General features: G+C 26.8%; 1 pseudogene across 1 annotated transcript; it reads right to left on the reverse strand.

Moving 5' to 3' along the window:
* Positions 1–385: 385 nt before the first annotated feature.
* Positions 386–7,504, reverse strand: LOC111274042 (E3 ubiquitin-protein ligase COP1-like; annotated as a pseudogene). The gene is made up of 13 exons (XR_016334050.1): positions 6,830–7,504; positions 6,168–6,245; positions 5,702–5,857; positions 4,863–5,180; positions 4,226–4,383; positions 3,990–4,055; positions 3,591–3,669; positions 3,163–3,318; positions 2,898–3,012; positions 2,185–2,288; positions 1,685–1,864; positions 1,199–1,309; positions 386–1,050 (listed from the first exon to the last, which is right to left on the reverse strand). The product of XR_016334050.1 is annotated as an E3 ubiquitin-protein ligase COP1-like (transcript).
* Between the last annotated feature and the right edge of the window lie 8,426 nt (positions 7,505–15,930).

The raw sequence follows: 15,930 nt of genomic DNA on the forward strand, positions 1-15,930 counted from the left end.
CCTTGATAATTAATTGCTAGTAAAGGGCACCAAAGAAACTTTGGGCATGCTTATCATAGAGACGAATATGCTTGACTTCAATTTCTTTTTCCATCTCGCTGGGCCATCTCAAGTGATAAGGTAGAGGATAGACGTCATGTCTGATTTCGGTGCTCCCCTCTTTTACGGGAAAAAGTAGATCATAAGCTTTCTATCCTCTTGGGCATTGCTGGCAAGTTTGACTAAACAAGTGAGAGAATACAGAAGAAAAGAGTTTGGAAAATGGAAGAAATTCCTGCAACAACGTGCCCCCGGGTCCTTTCACCTCCTGCAGTCCATTTTTGGTAGGGTGGAGCATTCAATGGTAAACATTAGTAATCGTTTCACATCTTGTCAAAGCATTAAAGAATTAATTAGGGAGAAAGTTTTCTGGCCACCTGAATTACCCAAAAAAAAAAAGACGACAGACGTAAAACATATTTTTCCGCCCAAAAATTGCCTTAACACGTCCTTTGACTTGGAGTAAAATTGCTAAACAAATGAAGTCCAAAATGTCAAAATATTAACAGATATATTGAAACATTCATTTTGAAGCAGAAGGCAGTCTAACTAGATTAGATATACTCTACCTTCCAAAAAGACCACGATCCTTACAAGCCACAAATGAAGATTGAAGGCTTCACAAGGCATTTGAGAAAAAAAGGCCCATCAAAACTCCACAGACATATTGATACATAAAAAAATTATATAATATCAATAATTCACAATGGACCTATCAATTTCCCTAACCTGCCGATTTCACCTTCATGACATGTACAAGCTAGTTTCTAGACAAACAAGAAAAGATGCAATGTTTCCACCTTGATTATAGGATTGATTTCAATTGCTTGTGAATTTTACCATTCATGCTGCAAGTACAAGCACTTTAATTGTTCCTTGACTGTTTGCTGTCAGCATTGTGGGGCTATCACTCTTTCAACAAACAGCACTGATGAAGTAAGATCCGGCATCCTCATCGGCATCAGACATGTCAGAACCAAATCTATGCCAAGCTGTAGGTTTAGGGATAGCCTGCAAGAGTCAATGTAACTAAATTATACAATGATTTGATGATAAAATACCATATTCCAATATGTTAACTTACCTTGTGATAAACAAATGTAACTAAATTATAAACTGATTTGATGCTAAAATACCATATCCCAATATGCTAACTAACCTTGTGATAAACAAATACTTCATTTGTTTTGCTGCCACAAGCAATGTACTCATTGTTTACTGTGAGACCCACAAAATTCTTCTCATTTGTGTGACCTCCAAAAGTGCGCAGCTGACGGAATGAAAACAAAAAAAGATTAGTTTTAATCGGATAATATGGAATGCAGGTCAGATAGTAACTCCAAAGACATTCATGTTTGATAAATAAAAAGTCGCATAAAGAATTTTTCCTCCTAAAGAACAATTGTTTGCCTTCGCTTTCAGTAACCTCATATTGCCAACTTAATTCTTTCACCTAGTTTTCTCAAGGAAATGACAAATATCCATGTCGAACCATGTAACTTATTCTGTTCTTTTTCTAAAATCAAAATTGACAAAAATAAAAGGATGTTGCCAGTAAAATGCCCCGGTAACTACCACTACCCTAAGAGAGCCTTGTTAGCAGTTAAAAACAGTATAAACTCCAGATATGAGATAGTCTACTAACTGGTAAATTTTCTTTTACATTCCATAAGCGCAGCGTGCTGTCAGTAGAAGCAGAAGCCAATTCATTGTTAGACAAAAATTTCACATATGAAACAGCTTTCTTATGCCCACCAAACACATACAGTGGTTGGCTGATATTTCTCGAGTCATAATAGTGAACGTGATGGTCAGCAGAACCAACCTGCAGAAATTCAAAAACCTGAAACTTCAACAAACCCTTCTTTATTCATAATTTTGTCTGAAAATAATCTAAGGATTTCTGTTAAAGTTGAATTCTGATCAAAAGATGAAATATTTATGTCTCCATTCTTTCCGAAAGGTGGGAAAAGAAAACTCACAATTTTTTTTTCTAATTGGGAAACTTTTGAAAAGTTAAAATTACTTAGTTTGAATCGGAAACTAAAAAGAAAAAAAAAAGAGTTCACCTATCTGACAGCTTATAATGTAAGAATTACAGTCAATGGAAACAACTAATGTAGAAATTATTTAACCAAGACATACTGCCACATGAACACTGGATCCAGGATTGTACTTGACAGAACATATTTTTGCTTTCATGTCGATTTTGAGAACACTGGCTTCTTGTTTTGGGCACCAACTTTGACCTATCAAATACAAATGGGGTTAGACAATCTGAAACCTAAATTGCAAAATCAAGTACAAGCTTGGTCTAGTGGACCAACAGTAGGTTGAATGACTTCACTAACAAACATAAAATCCATCGCAACAACTACATAGCTATTCTATGAAACAGTAACAGGGTGTTCTCATGCTGGAAACAGTTTTTGCAGGGATCCCACATCTCAGAACTTTGTAGTCTGTAATCTATTGAGAACATGAATTACAACAAGTTTAGACCTAAACCATTCTGAGAGATTTGTTCCAGCTTGCTTTCAGTCTCAGGATAAAAAGTACAAAGCCCAGCTTTTGGAAGTTAACAATTGTCAACACCATGCTTAATGGATCTAATTTAATTGCTCATTTGGCTTAATTATAAAATGCAACTTGTGTTTCTCATATAGAACCGATAGTACAAAGGTGATTTAAAATGTCTTTAACAGACTATTACGGAAAATAGACCAACAGTCCCCTTGCCTCAAGTCTCCAGTTACTTTTCACCATTAACCAGCCATTAACCATAGTCCCCGCATTGCCAATCTCATCTCTTTCAGATACACAGCAACAGAAGCTCAGTCAATACAATCAAGTTTTACAGAAAATCATTTTTACCTTGTAGTCATCACTACCAGATACAAGCATTGAAGGTTCAATGCGAGAAAAACCAACACTCCAAGCTCGCTTTTCATGTTCCTCATATTCCATCAAACTCTGTAAAGTTAAGATCGATTTTATTGAAGATTAAGCAACTGTAGATGACAGGAGCATGCAGCCATGCACAATAGTAAATATGCTTATGCACAGCAACCTGCATGAAAATTATATTGCGGGGCTAGAAAAATGAAGAGTTATCATTCATGCCTGCCGAGTTGTTATGTCCCAGTCGGTTACCATACCATCATAATCACTACTAGCAATATGGTTTTTTGTGCGCTTATTCCAACTCAAGCAACTAAGCTTAGAATGGGTGCACATTTCAACAATAGGACAATGCACATCTGCTGGTTCATTCACAATCTGCAGAAGACCAAATAGGTAATCGTTGAACAGTGAATGAAAAACAGAACTACCATTAAAGGACCCTAATGCATGCATCATCATCATAAAAAAATGACCAGCTAATACTGTTCAGGTAAGAATTAATTGATCAGGTTAATCAAAGCTCTGAAAAATTACAGAAACAGGATTAGATGGTTATGAATCCCCTTTATGAAAATGTTTGCACTATTGTAAGAGCTTCAGAAATCATGAACTCCACTAAACAAACCTAAAATTCATCCAATGCTTACTGAGGAAAACTCGAAAACCTTGATGCACCTTGACACTCCAGCAGTAGCAAACAGCTCATCATCATGATCAAATTCTATACTGCACATTCATTCTAGTTGCTAGAAATTCTAAAGATGCGGGGGGAGAGGAAAATTTTGTGAACGGAAGTTTAATATGATCATAACTTTGATCACAAGACTTCAACTTTTCAAGTAAGTCTAACTATATAATTTAACCAGATAAAACCACAGAAAAATGATTAAACAAGTCAACTCAAGATTAGTCAACCACGTTTTTTTTTTGTAAGGAAAGAGGTCTCAGAAAACATAACCAAAGGACCCAAACTTTGTGCAACTCCCACTGGTTAATGACTCTCATGAATATGAAGAAATACATTGAATGATACACTTTTGACTCACCTTGAAACAATTTTAGCAGAGTGGAAAATATCGCCATGCCTAAGTTTAGCAATGACCCTCAATCAACTAATTTGAACAGAAAAAATAAAAGATAAGTATCTAAAGCAGAAAACTACAAATATTACATAAAAGGAAAGAACAGTCACAAAGTAAGATCCAGAACATTTCCCCCCCCCCCCCCAAAAAAAAAAAGATTAATTTTATGAAATGCAATCACTGGTGGAAAAGTTATGTACCTATATCGTGTAAAAGCAGTTATCACTAACTGAAAATCCTCAAGACCAGGATTATAACCATCTCTATTCATTGTAATTGCATCTTTATCTTCCTGTTTATTAAGTCCTTTGGTCCAATGCCGCTGCTTTTGCAAGTAACACTCCTTTAGGTCATTAAACTGTGGCAAGAGATAATAATTATAAAATTCAGCCACGAGAGTAAATTTAAATCAACTATTCTTTTGTGAAGGATTGACTGGACTATTTATCTGAAAACAGAATATATGGGAAATGAAACTCTAACAACAACGAGAGGTCTTCAATTGCTCCATAAATCTTTTGAACACAAAGCTTCTAAGAATAGTTGGTGAACAGAATGCCAGCACAAATAGAAACACACAAAATTTCTAGCCATCAAATGTTTCAAGGGGCCAATTATGAATATGCGAACTCAATGGAATGATTAAGTCTTGTGTGCATGCACTTCCGCCAGAAGACTGTTAGTAAATTCGCTTTTCATTGTTTTTTATACTTAATGCACTTTTCATTGTGGGACCAAGATATATGGACCTTCTCACATTTATTTATCACCAAAAAATACAGCATTGCACCAAGCAACAGGAATGTTCAAGATATGAAAATAAGCAAGGCAACTAACCTGTGCATGGACCTGCCTCTTTCTTGCTACTGCCAATCCTGACTTAGCATCGTATGCTGAATCTGACCCACCGAGGGCATCCTTACTTCTGAATCCCAGTGAACTTGCTGAACCCATCCAGCCTTGTAAGTTGCGAGCACCAGATGTAATGCCATTGTTATATTTATCAATAAATGAAGGCAAGGTTTTTGCCACTAAGGAACCATCAGCAAGCATCCTCAGTTTCACAGGGCATCTCTCTTTTGCCCTATGCAATTCTATGCTACATTTCTCAACAGCAGTTATAACCTTCTTAATATATTGAAGATCAGTTTGAATCTTCACTAAAATAAAAAATTAAAAAACACACACACACACAAAAGACCATCAATCAAAATATAAAATAAAACTTGCCCTGACCATCCTCCCACCCCCCAAAATAAAAAAGACTAATGATAGGCAAAAAGATTAATTTAGAACCAATTGGAAAGTATATGAAAGAAGTGAAGGTGCACAACTAGATGCATCCAAGGAATATTATAGACCTAAAGCCAAACATTCTAAAAGCAAAGTACCATCAAAGTAAAAAATACAAACTTAGGAATCCAATCTCTATAGGGTTGTTTAAATGATAATTTTATGCCTTCCTAACTATTGATTCTTATGTAGTTCATTTTCTCTTATATCAATATTATTAACAGCTTGCAGTCAAGAGTTCAGATTCTGCAAGCAACTAGCAGTTCATGTAATCAGGTTTAACTTTCATGGAATTTGTTTATCAACTAGAGAACTCTATCCCTACTTGTATTTTCTGGACGAACGTTATAATTCCAGGAACATATAAATTCAAGTTCAAGGACCTCATTAAGCTCTTCAAGCTTTTGCTTCCTTAGGCAGTTCAAGAAGTCAAGTAGAATCTGCATATTTGTCTCCGCTTCTTCATGCTCCATCTTTGTCTTCTTATTAACAAGCAGAGACAACAAGCCATCTAGCTCCTTGGCTGACACCTTACAGCCCTGTCTAAGGATCTCAAGGAGAGTCATTCTTTTAAATGATATCAACTACTTATCATTACATGCATGGTGAAAAGAGAATGCATCTACAAATAAATTTAAACAAGATTGACAAATGATAAATCCCATTTATTAGGGAATTAAAAATGATCCTTAGTAATTGATCATTAAATTAATGAATGTGAAGTATTCAAACAAACACATAATTAACCACATCACCAAATTGATCAGGTTCCACATACAATTTAAGCACAAAAATCACTATCATAATAAGTGTTTCAGGGAATTAATGCTCTAATATAGTATAACTGACCTGCTGCATTGCTTGGCAAAGATGTTGTACTGTAGATGCAGTCCTTGCTAACAGGCGAGCAGAGGTTTTCTTCAGTAACTACAAAATGTAAAAGATTATGTTAATAAAACTGAAGTCTATATAAATCAGGATAGCAACACTACTAAAGCATATAAAAAAAACCGCCAAATAGCATATACTACATAAATTTGCAATGTCAGCTACATGAGTTATCCGAGCAGTAAAATAATAAAGAAGTTTTATCCAGTTACTTATCATGTTGATCTTTCCTACCTCTTTACTAGGAATATATATACAAGCATCCAAGTAAGAGTCAGTAAAAGTTGCACTAAACAAGAAATCTATAACACAAGCAAGCAGGCTTTCCAATTCAACACAGCTTACAATTGACGATAGATACTTGAGCGTAGAAAATCATATAACAACACCGAAATAAAAGCCTCGCATCCATATAATGACGTCATTATTCAATTAAGTAGTAATAATGGAGTGATAAAATTGCTAATACGGATGCTCTTTGATCAGGCTTCAATGTCCTTTGCGTTAAAAATTATTTAAGATTAAAATATATTCTAGTTCTCAAGAGCCAAACAAATTAAGGATCATCCTAAATAATGATATAAATAAATACAAGCAAGATTGAAAAAGGAAAACAAACAAACCTTATTAAGCAAAAAATCAGGGAAGATATGGTTATTGGTGAGATAATGAGAACAGCAAGGACAATCGCTCTTATTTGGAAGATGAGTAAAAATGCACATATAACAAAAGCTATGATCACAAGTCGTTAGAAAAGCGTCTTTGATTATCTGCATGCATGTTGGACACAGCATATCCTTGTCCATGTCAGCGTCGGCAGGCTCTTCCTCTGCCGAGGACGGTGGCACAGCAGGGGGAGATGGAGGAGGAGGAAGTGGAGCAGTTGGCGGCGGCGGCAAAGGAGCGGTGCTTTCCGGTTGAGGTGGTTGTTCGGATTTAGTTGGGTGGGGACAAGTGCGCCGCCCATTGAACTCTCTCCCATGTTTTCACAATTGTTCTTTTCAGAGTTTTTTTTTTTTAATTTTATTTATGTTTTGAAGAAAAGGAATTTGAGGTCAGAGTTAAGTGTGCAGTAGATGAATGAGGAAATATGAAGTAGGTTTGCTAATTGTGTGGCGAGGTGGTGTCCGTACAAAAGAAAGGAAAAGAAAGGAAAAGAAAAGTAAAAGAAAAACAAGTGTTTAGAGGAAAGGAGAGGGAAGGAAAGAAAAGAAAGGAAAATGTTGTGTTTGTTGTAGTGTAGTGTAGGGAGTGATTTGCAGAGAAGAAAGGGAGAGAGAGGAAGGTGGGGGAGAGCCTTTGTGAAGGTGAAAAAGGAACACGTTGGGCGGGCGTTTTTCCTCGTTCATTTGCCTCCTTAACAGACATGACCAAAACAGCGTCGTTTTTGGTTTCTAAAGTCACACTTCCAGATTCCCAGTTGTTAGTTTTGCTCCTTTTCTGTGGGGTGTGGGTCCTGTGGATCGCGTGTTTCTCCCCATTTATAAATATATATATATATATATATTAATTTACATAATACAAAATTAAAAACTTTTATACATTTTTTAAATATTAATTTCAATAAATTTAAAGATAGGAGAGACAAATAAAAATTAAAAAATATTTAATCTCACCCTTAAATTTATTAAAATTAATAATTAAAAAAAGTGAAACTAAAAAAGAATTATACTATGTAAATTGGTTCATCTTCACATATTATCTATCTATTTATTTATATATAAAAGTGTAAATTCTAAAAGAATTAATAGTGATTCACCTAAATATTTTTATAAATTTTTAAATTAACAATTTATACTTAAATATATAACTTTTATTAATTTATTTGTGTTTAATTTAAATCAATTAAAATTAAAAATAGAGTTTATGAGAATATAAACTATTTAAAATTTTAAAATTTTAATTCTAAAAATGATTGATTAAAATATTTTTAGTAATTTTTTTATAAATTTTAATTTAAATGAATTTTTTATTATTAAATTCTTGTTTTATAATTAGACTAAAAAATAGTAAAAGTGATTGACTAAACATTTAATAAATTCTAAAAATATTAAAAATAACTGATTAAAATACCATTAATAATTTTTTATAAATTTTAATTTAAATGATTTAATTTTTATTATTAAACTCTTTTTTTATAAATAAAATGATTTTTCATATCAAATGAAAAAACAAATAGAATGATATAAAAGGTTAATGTGCATAGGAATAAAACAATTGTATGAAATTTGTTTCTTTAATTGTTGTAAAAACAATTGTATGTACAGTTTATATTGATAAATAAATTCATTAAAAATAATCATAATTAAGTAATTTAAGCATTTTTTTTATATTTTGCCTTTCAATTTTTGTTTTAATATATTGACTACATATGTATGATAATGATTTTATTATTTATATGTTTTATAAGTTGATCATTTAATTATTGATAACATAATTAAATAATTTTTTAATATATTATTTTTACACTTTAGTATGACCTTTATAATTAAGTTTTGTTATGTATTTTTTTTTTAAATTTTATCATTATTATTCTTATAAAAAAACTAATTTCAAATCAAATGCAAATCAATTGCACCCCTTTCATCAACAATTAGCACTATATGATTCATTAAACATTTTAATTAGACTTTCTACTTATAGAATTAAATGATTCAACAAATGATGGAGTTACCAATAACTCAAGATTAGGTATTGTCAAATTACTATAAGAATTGTTCATCCTAATTGAAACAATAATTGATTTAATTTTTTTCTCAACTTTTATCCTAATATATTTATATATAATTAATTTTTATCTCAAGATTATTTAATCTTTCTTAATTATATTAAATTGCTCACTTTTTTTCTTTGTTGTCTAAGTGGTTAAACGACCTAATGTGAATTATTTTAAGAAAAAAATTATCAAGTGAAATAAAATTAATTGATTTTTTAGATTCTTTTAAGGTATAATGAAATTCATTGGAACTATCTTTTGAATATGTTTATGCCAATATTATATTTATTCACAAAAATTTATGTTGTTAATATTAAAAATGAAATCATTATAAATTGTAAGTATTACATAACAAGTTTGTTATTTTTAGAATTAAAATTTTCTTAATAAAATATGATAAGTACTAAGGTTAGGAATTTATTTTATTTTATTTTTAAAATTATGTATTTTAATATTTTTATATAATAAAATTTTTTAAATAAAAAAATTAAGCTTTCAATTCATAGAACGTACAATTATATTCAATTAATTGAAGTATCAATGAAAGATTATTTTAAGTAAAAAATGAGACGAAAAGTTAATGGGTTATACATAACTCCATCTTTTTCATATAATATAGAAGGTTAGTATTATATGATATTTAATGAAAAATATAGAAATGTATTGGTTTTAAATTTCTTTAGGATTAATTTTAAACTTTTTTTATTTGGAAAACATTGTATACTCTTCATTTTCTTCTTTATGTCAGTTGTAAGAATATTCATTGTTGTCTCAACAATTTTAAGGTTGTCATATTAAATAATATTTGTTCAAAAGAATTGAAATTCATTGAATTAATAATCATTATTGCATTTAATAATGAAATGTATTGGTTTTAAATTACTTTAGGATTAATTTTAAACTTTTTTTATTTGGAAAACATTATATACTCTTCATTTTCTTCTTTATGTCAGTTGTAAGAATATTCATTGTTGTCTCAACAATTTTAAGGTTGTCATATTAAATAATATTTGTTCAAAAGAATTGAAATTCATTGAATTAATAATCATTATTACATTTAATATAAAAATATTATTAGAAATTATAATTTAATTATACTTAAAAATGATTTAAAGTATACATTAGCAATATTTATTTGATAGATCTTTATTTAATTGTGTAATATTTAGTATTTAAATCATTTTGAATTTTTACTTTTCATAATTTCGAATTAAATTTTAGACTTAAAATTGGCAACCTATTAGGTTGAGTTAAGTTTTATCATCTATTTCTATTCATAATGTACTCAATTATTTACTTATGCAACTAAGTAAGTTTGACTCCATAACTGATGCATGTTTCTTTTTATTTAAAAAACTAGATTCAAATCGTTCTAAATCAAAATAAAAAAGTATACTTAATTAGTTATAATTACAATTTTATTTTAGAAAATTTTTTTAAATTAATTAATTAATTCAACTATAAAGATAATAAAAATAAAACATTGAAGAAGAAGAAAAAAATAGTTTAAATAAGGAATTTTTAAATTATTATGAAAAATGAATAAAAAAATAGATTTTCATTAAGTTACTATTTCAATTAGGATTTTGGTTATATTCAATTATTTCAAGTTTTAAATAACTACTAAATTGTTGACTTTTAAAATTAATTGAAATTGAGCCAAGTTAATTCATTTTTATAATTATGTGTATTATATTATTTTTAATTAAATTAAAATTTAAAATGAATAAAAATTTTATGTATACTCAATTTGAGTTTTAAATTATTTCAAGTTTGAATTGATTAATTCATGTTATTTTAGCTATACTTTTATGACACCAATAATAAATTTCAAAATAAAATGAGAATATAATACAATAAAAATTTAAGTGCAAAAATGATTGAGATAATAATAATAATTCGAGAAGAAAATTCTTACATCAAACTCTTAAAATATTAAAAGATAAATATTTTTTTGAGAATTTTGAAATTAATATTGCAAAAATGTTAATCTAAATCAACAAGTGTATAATTGTTCATTTGTTTATCAAGTTACTGTTTTATGTGTTAAGGGAAATAATTCAAATATTTCATTTGAAAGAGATACCATAATTTATACTCATTTAGGAAGAAAGTATAGAATTAAATATTATTTGAGTTGTTATAACCCTTTATAATATTTTTTACTCTTTCCAAATGAAAAAGTTATCAAAATATCAAAAAAGTTATTTTAAATGATGGTAATAACAATAAAATAATAATTAAAAATATACCATTCTTTTGTTTAATAGAAGAAAATTTTTATGGAGAATACAAAGGTAATTATTGTTAATTTAATATTTTTTTAAAATTATGGTTTGTTTAATTTTTATAAATTTTATTTAATAAATTTGTTCTCATTATTTTTATCACATATATAACAAAATTTTTACCCAAAATTATATACTTAAAGATAAAAACATAAGGCAAAGTTTATTATTTCCTTTAGTGATATAACACTTTAAAATTTTCAATTTTTTATATGCAATTATACTTTGCTAATAGATATGAAAATATATACACTAATAATTCAATCAAATCATTAATAAAACTTATCTTAATATGCATTATTTTATCATGAACCAAAAATTTTGAAGAATATCGTAGAAATGTTGACTTAATGTATATTGTATATATTTATTTAATTTAATTTCAATACTTGCATTAGAATAAAAAATTATAATTTTAACTTATTATTACATGTTAAATTATTGATCATAAATTAAAAGTATTACTCATGCTTTTCAAGTCATTTTGCATTTGAAAATTTTCTTCTTTCTTTCTCTACTTTACGAATTTCATTATTTAATGTATATCGTATTTTTTTTTTTGATATACATAAATCAATAATAATATAGTAGTGTATAATTACTAACTTAATAATTAATCATTGAAAACTTAAATGTAATTAGTATAACTTAATAATAATAATTGATAATTTTATAATAAATTAGTAATAACATAAATGAATGATAATTTAGTAGTCAATAGTTTATAATTTTTTAGCAAATCAATAATAATATAACAATAAATGCATAATACTTTAATGCTAAATCAATTATAATATAATTATAAATTCATAGCAATATATTATTAAATCAAGGATAACTTAACAAAAAATAAGTGATAATTTAGTAGTTAATTATTAGTAACTTAGTAATAAATTAATGATAACCTAATAGTAAATTAGTGATAATTTAATAGTAAATCAATTTCAATTTGATAGTAATTAATTAATAGTAGTAAATAATAAATAACTAAGTAGTAAATCAATTATAAATTAGTAGGAAATAATTGATAATTGAGTAGTTATTTATTGAAAATTTAAAAGTAAATCAATATAACTTATTAGAAATCATCAATAACATAATAGTTAATCAATAATAATTTAATAGTAAATCATCCATAATTTAATCTAAAATAGTAATAACTTGGTAGTGAATCATAGATAATTTAGTGGTAAATTAGTGATAATTTTGTAATAAATAATTAAAAATCAAGTAGTAAATCAATGATAATATAATAATAAATATATAAATATATAATAGTAAATCTTTGATAATTTAGTGATAAATTAATAACTTAATAGTAAATCACTATAACATAGTAGTAAATTATTAATAACATAGTTGTAAGTCAATAATAATTTATTAGTAAATTAATTAATTATTGATAACTTTTTAGTAAATCATTGGTAAATTAGTAATAAATCAGTTAATACAAATTATCAATAACTTATAGTAAATTATCAACAATTATTGGTAAATCATTCATAGTTTAATGACAAAATCATTTATAAATTAATAGCAAATTATTCATAAAGTAGTAATAAATAATGGATAATTTAATTGTCAATCATTAATAACTTTTATTATATTTGAAGTTGCTAGGAGCTGAACCCTGAGTACTAGTAGAAATAGAGTCAAAACTTTCATTTTAGGGATTAGGATAAACCTATTATGAACATATTCAATAAAAAATTTGTGAAAAATTATAAACTTGAATAAAACAATAATTTATTATATAAAAAGAAAATTGTCTCGTATATTATTAATGGACTTTTAAATTTCATATAGACTTGGCAATCCATGTCTGTGTATCGTGTTTCGTGTTATGTTTGATACGTGTAATGACACAAATTATTAAAACACAAATATTATATGAATTATAAAATGTGTTTAAATTATAAACATGAATATGACATGTTTAATATACGTGTTATATGTGATACGATACAATTAATACGTATACAATTAATTCATTTAAACACGATATGAATAAACACGAATAATACCGATATGAATAAACACGAATAGACATGATTAACACGAATATATAAAAGAACATGACTAAAATAATAAATAATTATAAACTATCCATTATTTACAACATAATAAATTTGACACATTAATAATATAAAAAAGTTATTACATATTAAAAAATTAAAAAATTTTAATACTCATTTAATATGTATTTAATACATATATTTAAATTTATATTTATATTATATAACTATATTAATTTTTAGTATCAAATTTAAAATGATAAACTATTAAAGATTAACGAATAAAATAATAATTTATAAGACTAATACTAATATTTATATTATATTTATATTATTAATATAAAAAAATAATTTTATAATAATTGTTAAATGAGTATCATAATTAAATGTTTAAAATAATTTTTATATGATATTAAATAGTTAATTAAGTATCATAATTAAAAAATTAAAAATTAAAATAATTTTTATATGTTTATATTAAATTAAATAAAATATAAAAATGTGTTAAACATATTAAACATATTACATGTGTGCTAGTATGACAAGATTAAATTAAATATGTTATTCATGTCGGGTCACTTGTTTAGACAAGTCAACAAATATACGACATAAATTGTGTCATGTTAAAATTCGTATTGATATGAATAAATAAGAAATACATTTTTTAAAACATATATACAATTTTTTTGTATCGTATTACTATGTCGTGTTTAAAATTGTTAGGTCTAATTTCATATTTCATAGTTGTAAATGCATAACAACATATTAGTAAATTAATGATATGTTAATAAAAAATAAGTGATGACTTAGTAGTTAATACTATGGGTGTAAATGATACATTCGTATTCGTAAGCTACTCGGGTTTGATTCGAATAAAACTCAAATTCAACTATTACCGAGTCGAGTTCGAGCTCAAGTAGCTTGACTCATCGATCGAGTCGAGTTTGAATATTCTTATACTCTACTCGAGTAGCTCACAAGCCTAATCGAACTTTTATATTTAAATATATTTTTATTATTTTAATTAATAAAATATCTCGAACTCGAGCTTAAGCTCGAGCTCGAATACAAATAATTGAGCTTTTGTCAAATATAAGAATTAAGCTTATTTTAACATATTAATCTAGCCTGATCAAGCGAATTCGAGTAGCTTGATTTTTATCTCAAGTCGAGCTTGAGTTAGAAAAATAAAATTCGATTGAGTTTGAATCGAGTTTTGAACCTCGAATTTCAAATCGAGCTCAAGTTTAATACTGTATCGGCTCGAACTCAATCGATTATACCTCTAGTTAATACTTGATAACTTAATAATAAATCAAGGATAATTTAATAATAAATTAAGGATAACTTAATAGTAAATTGTTTTAATTTAATAATATAAATTTAGTAATAAATCATAAATAACATAATAGTAAATCAATTATAATTTAGTAGTTAATGTCGTAACAGTTTTGGAGCTGTTCGATGAATTTGGAAACAAAAATAAAAAATGGAGTCGCCACCAATTTTTTTTGGCTAGGTGCGATTGGCCACCTATTAAAATTTATTCTTTTAATAAGATTAATTAAAATTTATTAAAAAGATAATTTTACGATCTGCAAAACAATCTGAGTTCGGGAGTTAGTTACTTGTGGGAAAGGATTAGCACCCCCATAGCGCCCGTTTAAAAATGAGACCACTTAACTACGTGTTATCTTTTGATTTTGATAAAAACAGTTTTATTTTCGATATTAAAAAAATAATCATAATAATTTTTTTATTTTTCATTTATTGGAAATTATTTAAAAAAAAAACTTATTTCATATTTATTATTCAAGTTTAATTTGAGAAAAATAAATTTGAACCCTTTTATTGAAATAATTCTTAAAATGTTTCAGTATGTTGGTAACATTAGAAGAACTTTTTCGTACCTAAAAATTTCTTAGGCATCGCTTCTTGGAATACCTTAGAATCTCATCCTCGAAAGTTTAAATTTACTTTTCGTAAAAATTATGTCATGTATGCAATGCAAATAATGACATGTTGATACGCACATTTAATTTTTTATTTTAAAAAAATTTATTAATTTTTATTAATTTTTTCATTTAAAAAAATGAAGAAAAAATGAATTTTTATTCTATTGAAGATTTTTTATAAATATTTTAATACACTGGTAATATTTAAAAAATATTTTTCACTTAAGGAGCTTTTAAAGCATTTCTATTCGGAATACTTTTAAAATCCCATCATTGGATAAATTTTCTTTTTTTTCTCATTTTTTATTACTTATTCTTAATTTATTAATTAGTTTTTATTTATTATTTTATAAGAAAAAAATTTTTATTGTATTGAAAATTTTTTATAAATACTCCAATACACTGGTAGTACTTAAAAAACAATCTTCTTATTTAGAGATTTCGTAGGTATCACTACTCAGAGTACCTTTGAATCTCATTATCGGATAAAAATTTCTTTTTTCTTATTTTTTATTATTTTATAAGAGTTATTTTAAAAATAACAAAATTATCACAAATTTTTACTATATATTTCATTATTTATTTTTATTCGTTAATATTATAAAACAACAAAATTTTATTCTAGCAAATTTAAACATTTTAACATGCATAAATATTAATAACAAAATTTAAAATAACAAAACTAATATTTTAAAAAATCAGATAATTAAAAAAAATTTTTTTACCTGAACTGACCGGTCAATGCGACGT

The sequence above is a fragment of the Durio zibethinus genome, chromosome 26 (assembly GCF_047325235.1).
Source record: "Durio zibethinus cultivar Kanyao isolate XHJ-2024 chromosome 26, ASM4732523v1, whole genome shotgun sequence".
Taxonomy (NCBI): domain Eukaryota; kingdom Viridiplantae; phylum Streptophyta; class Magnoliopsida; order Malvales; family Malvaceae; genus Durio; species Durio zibethinus.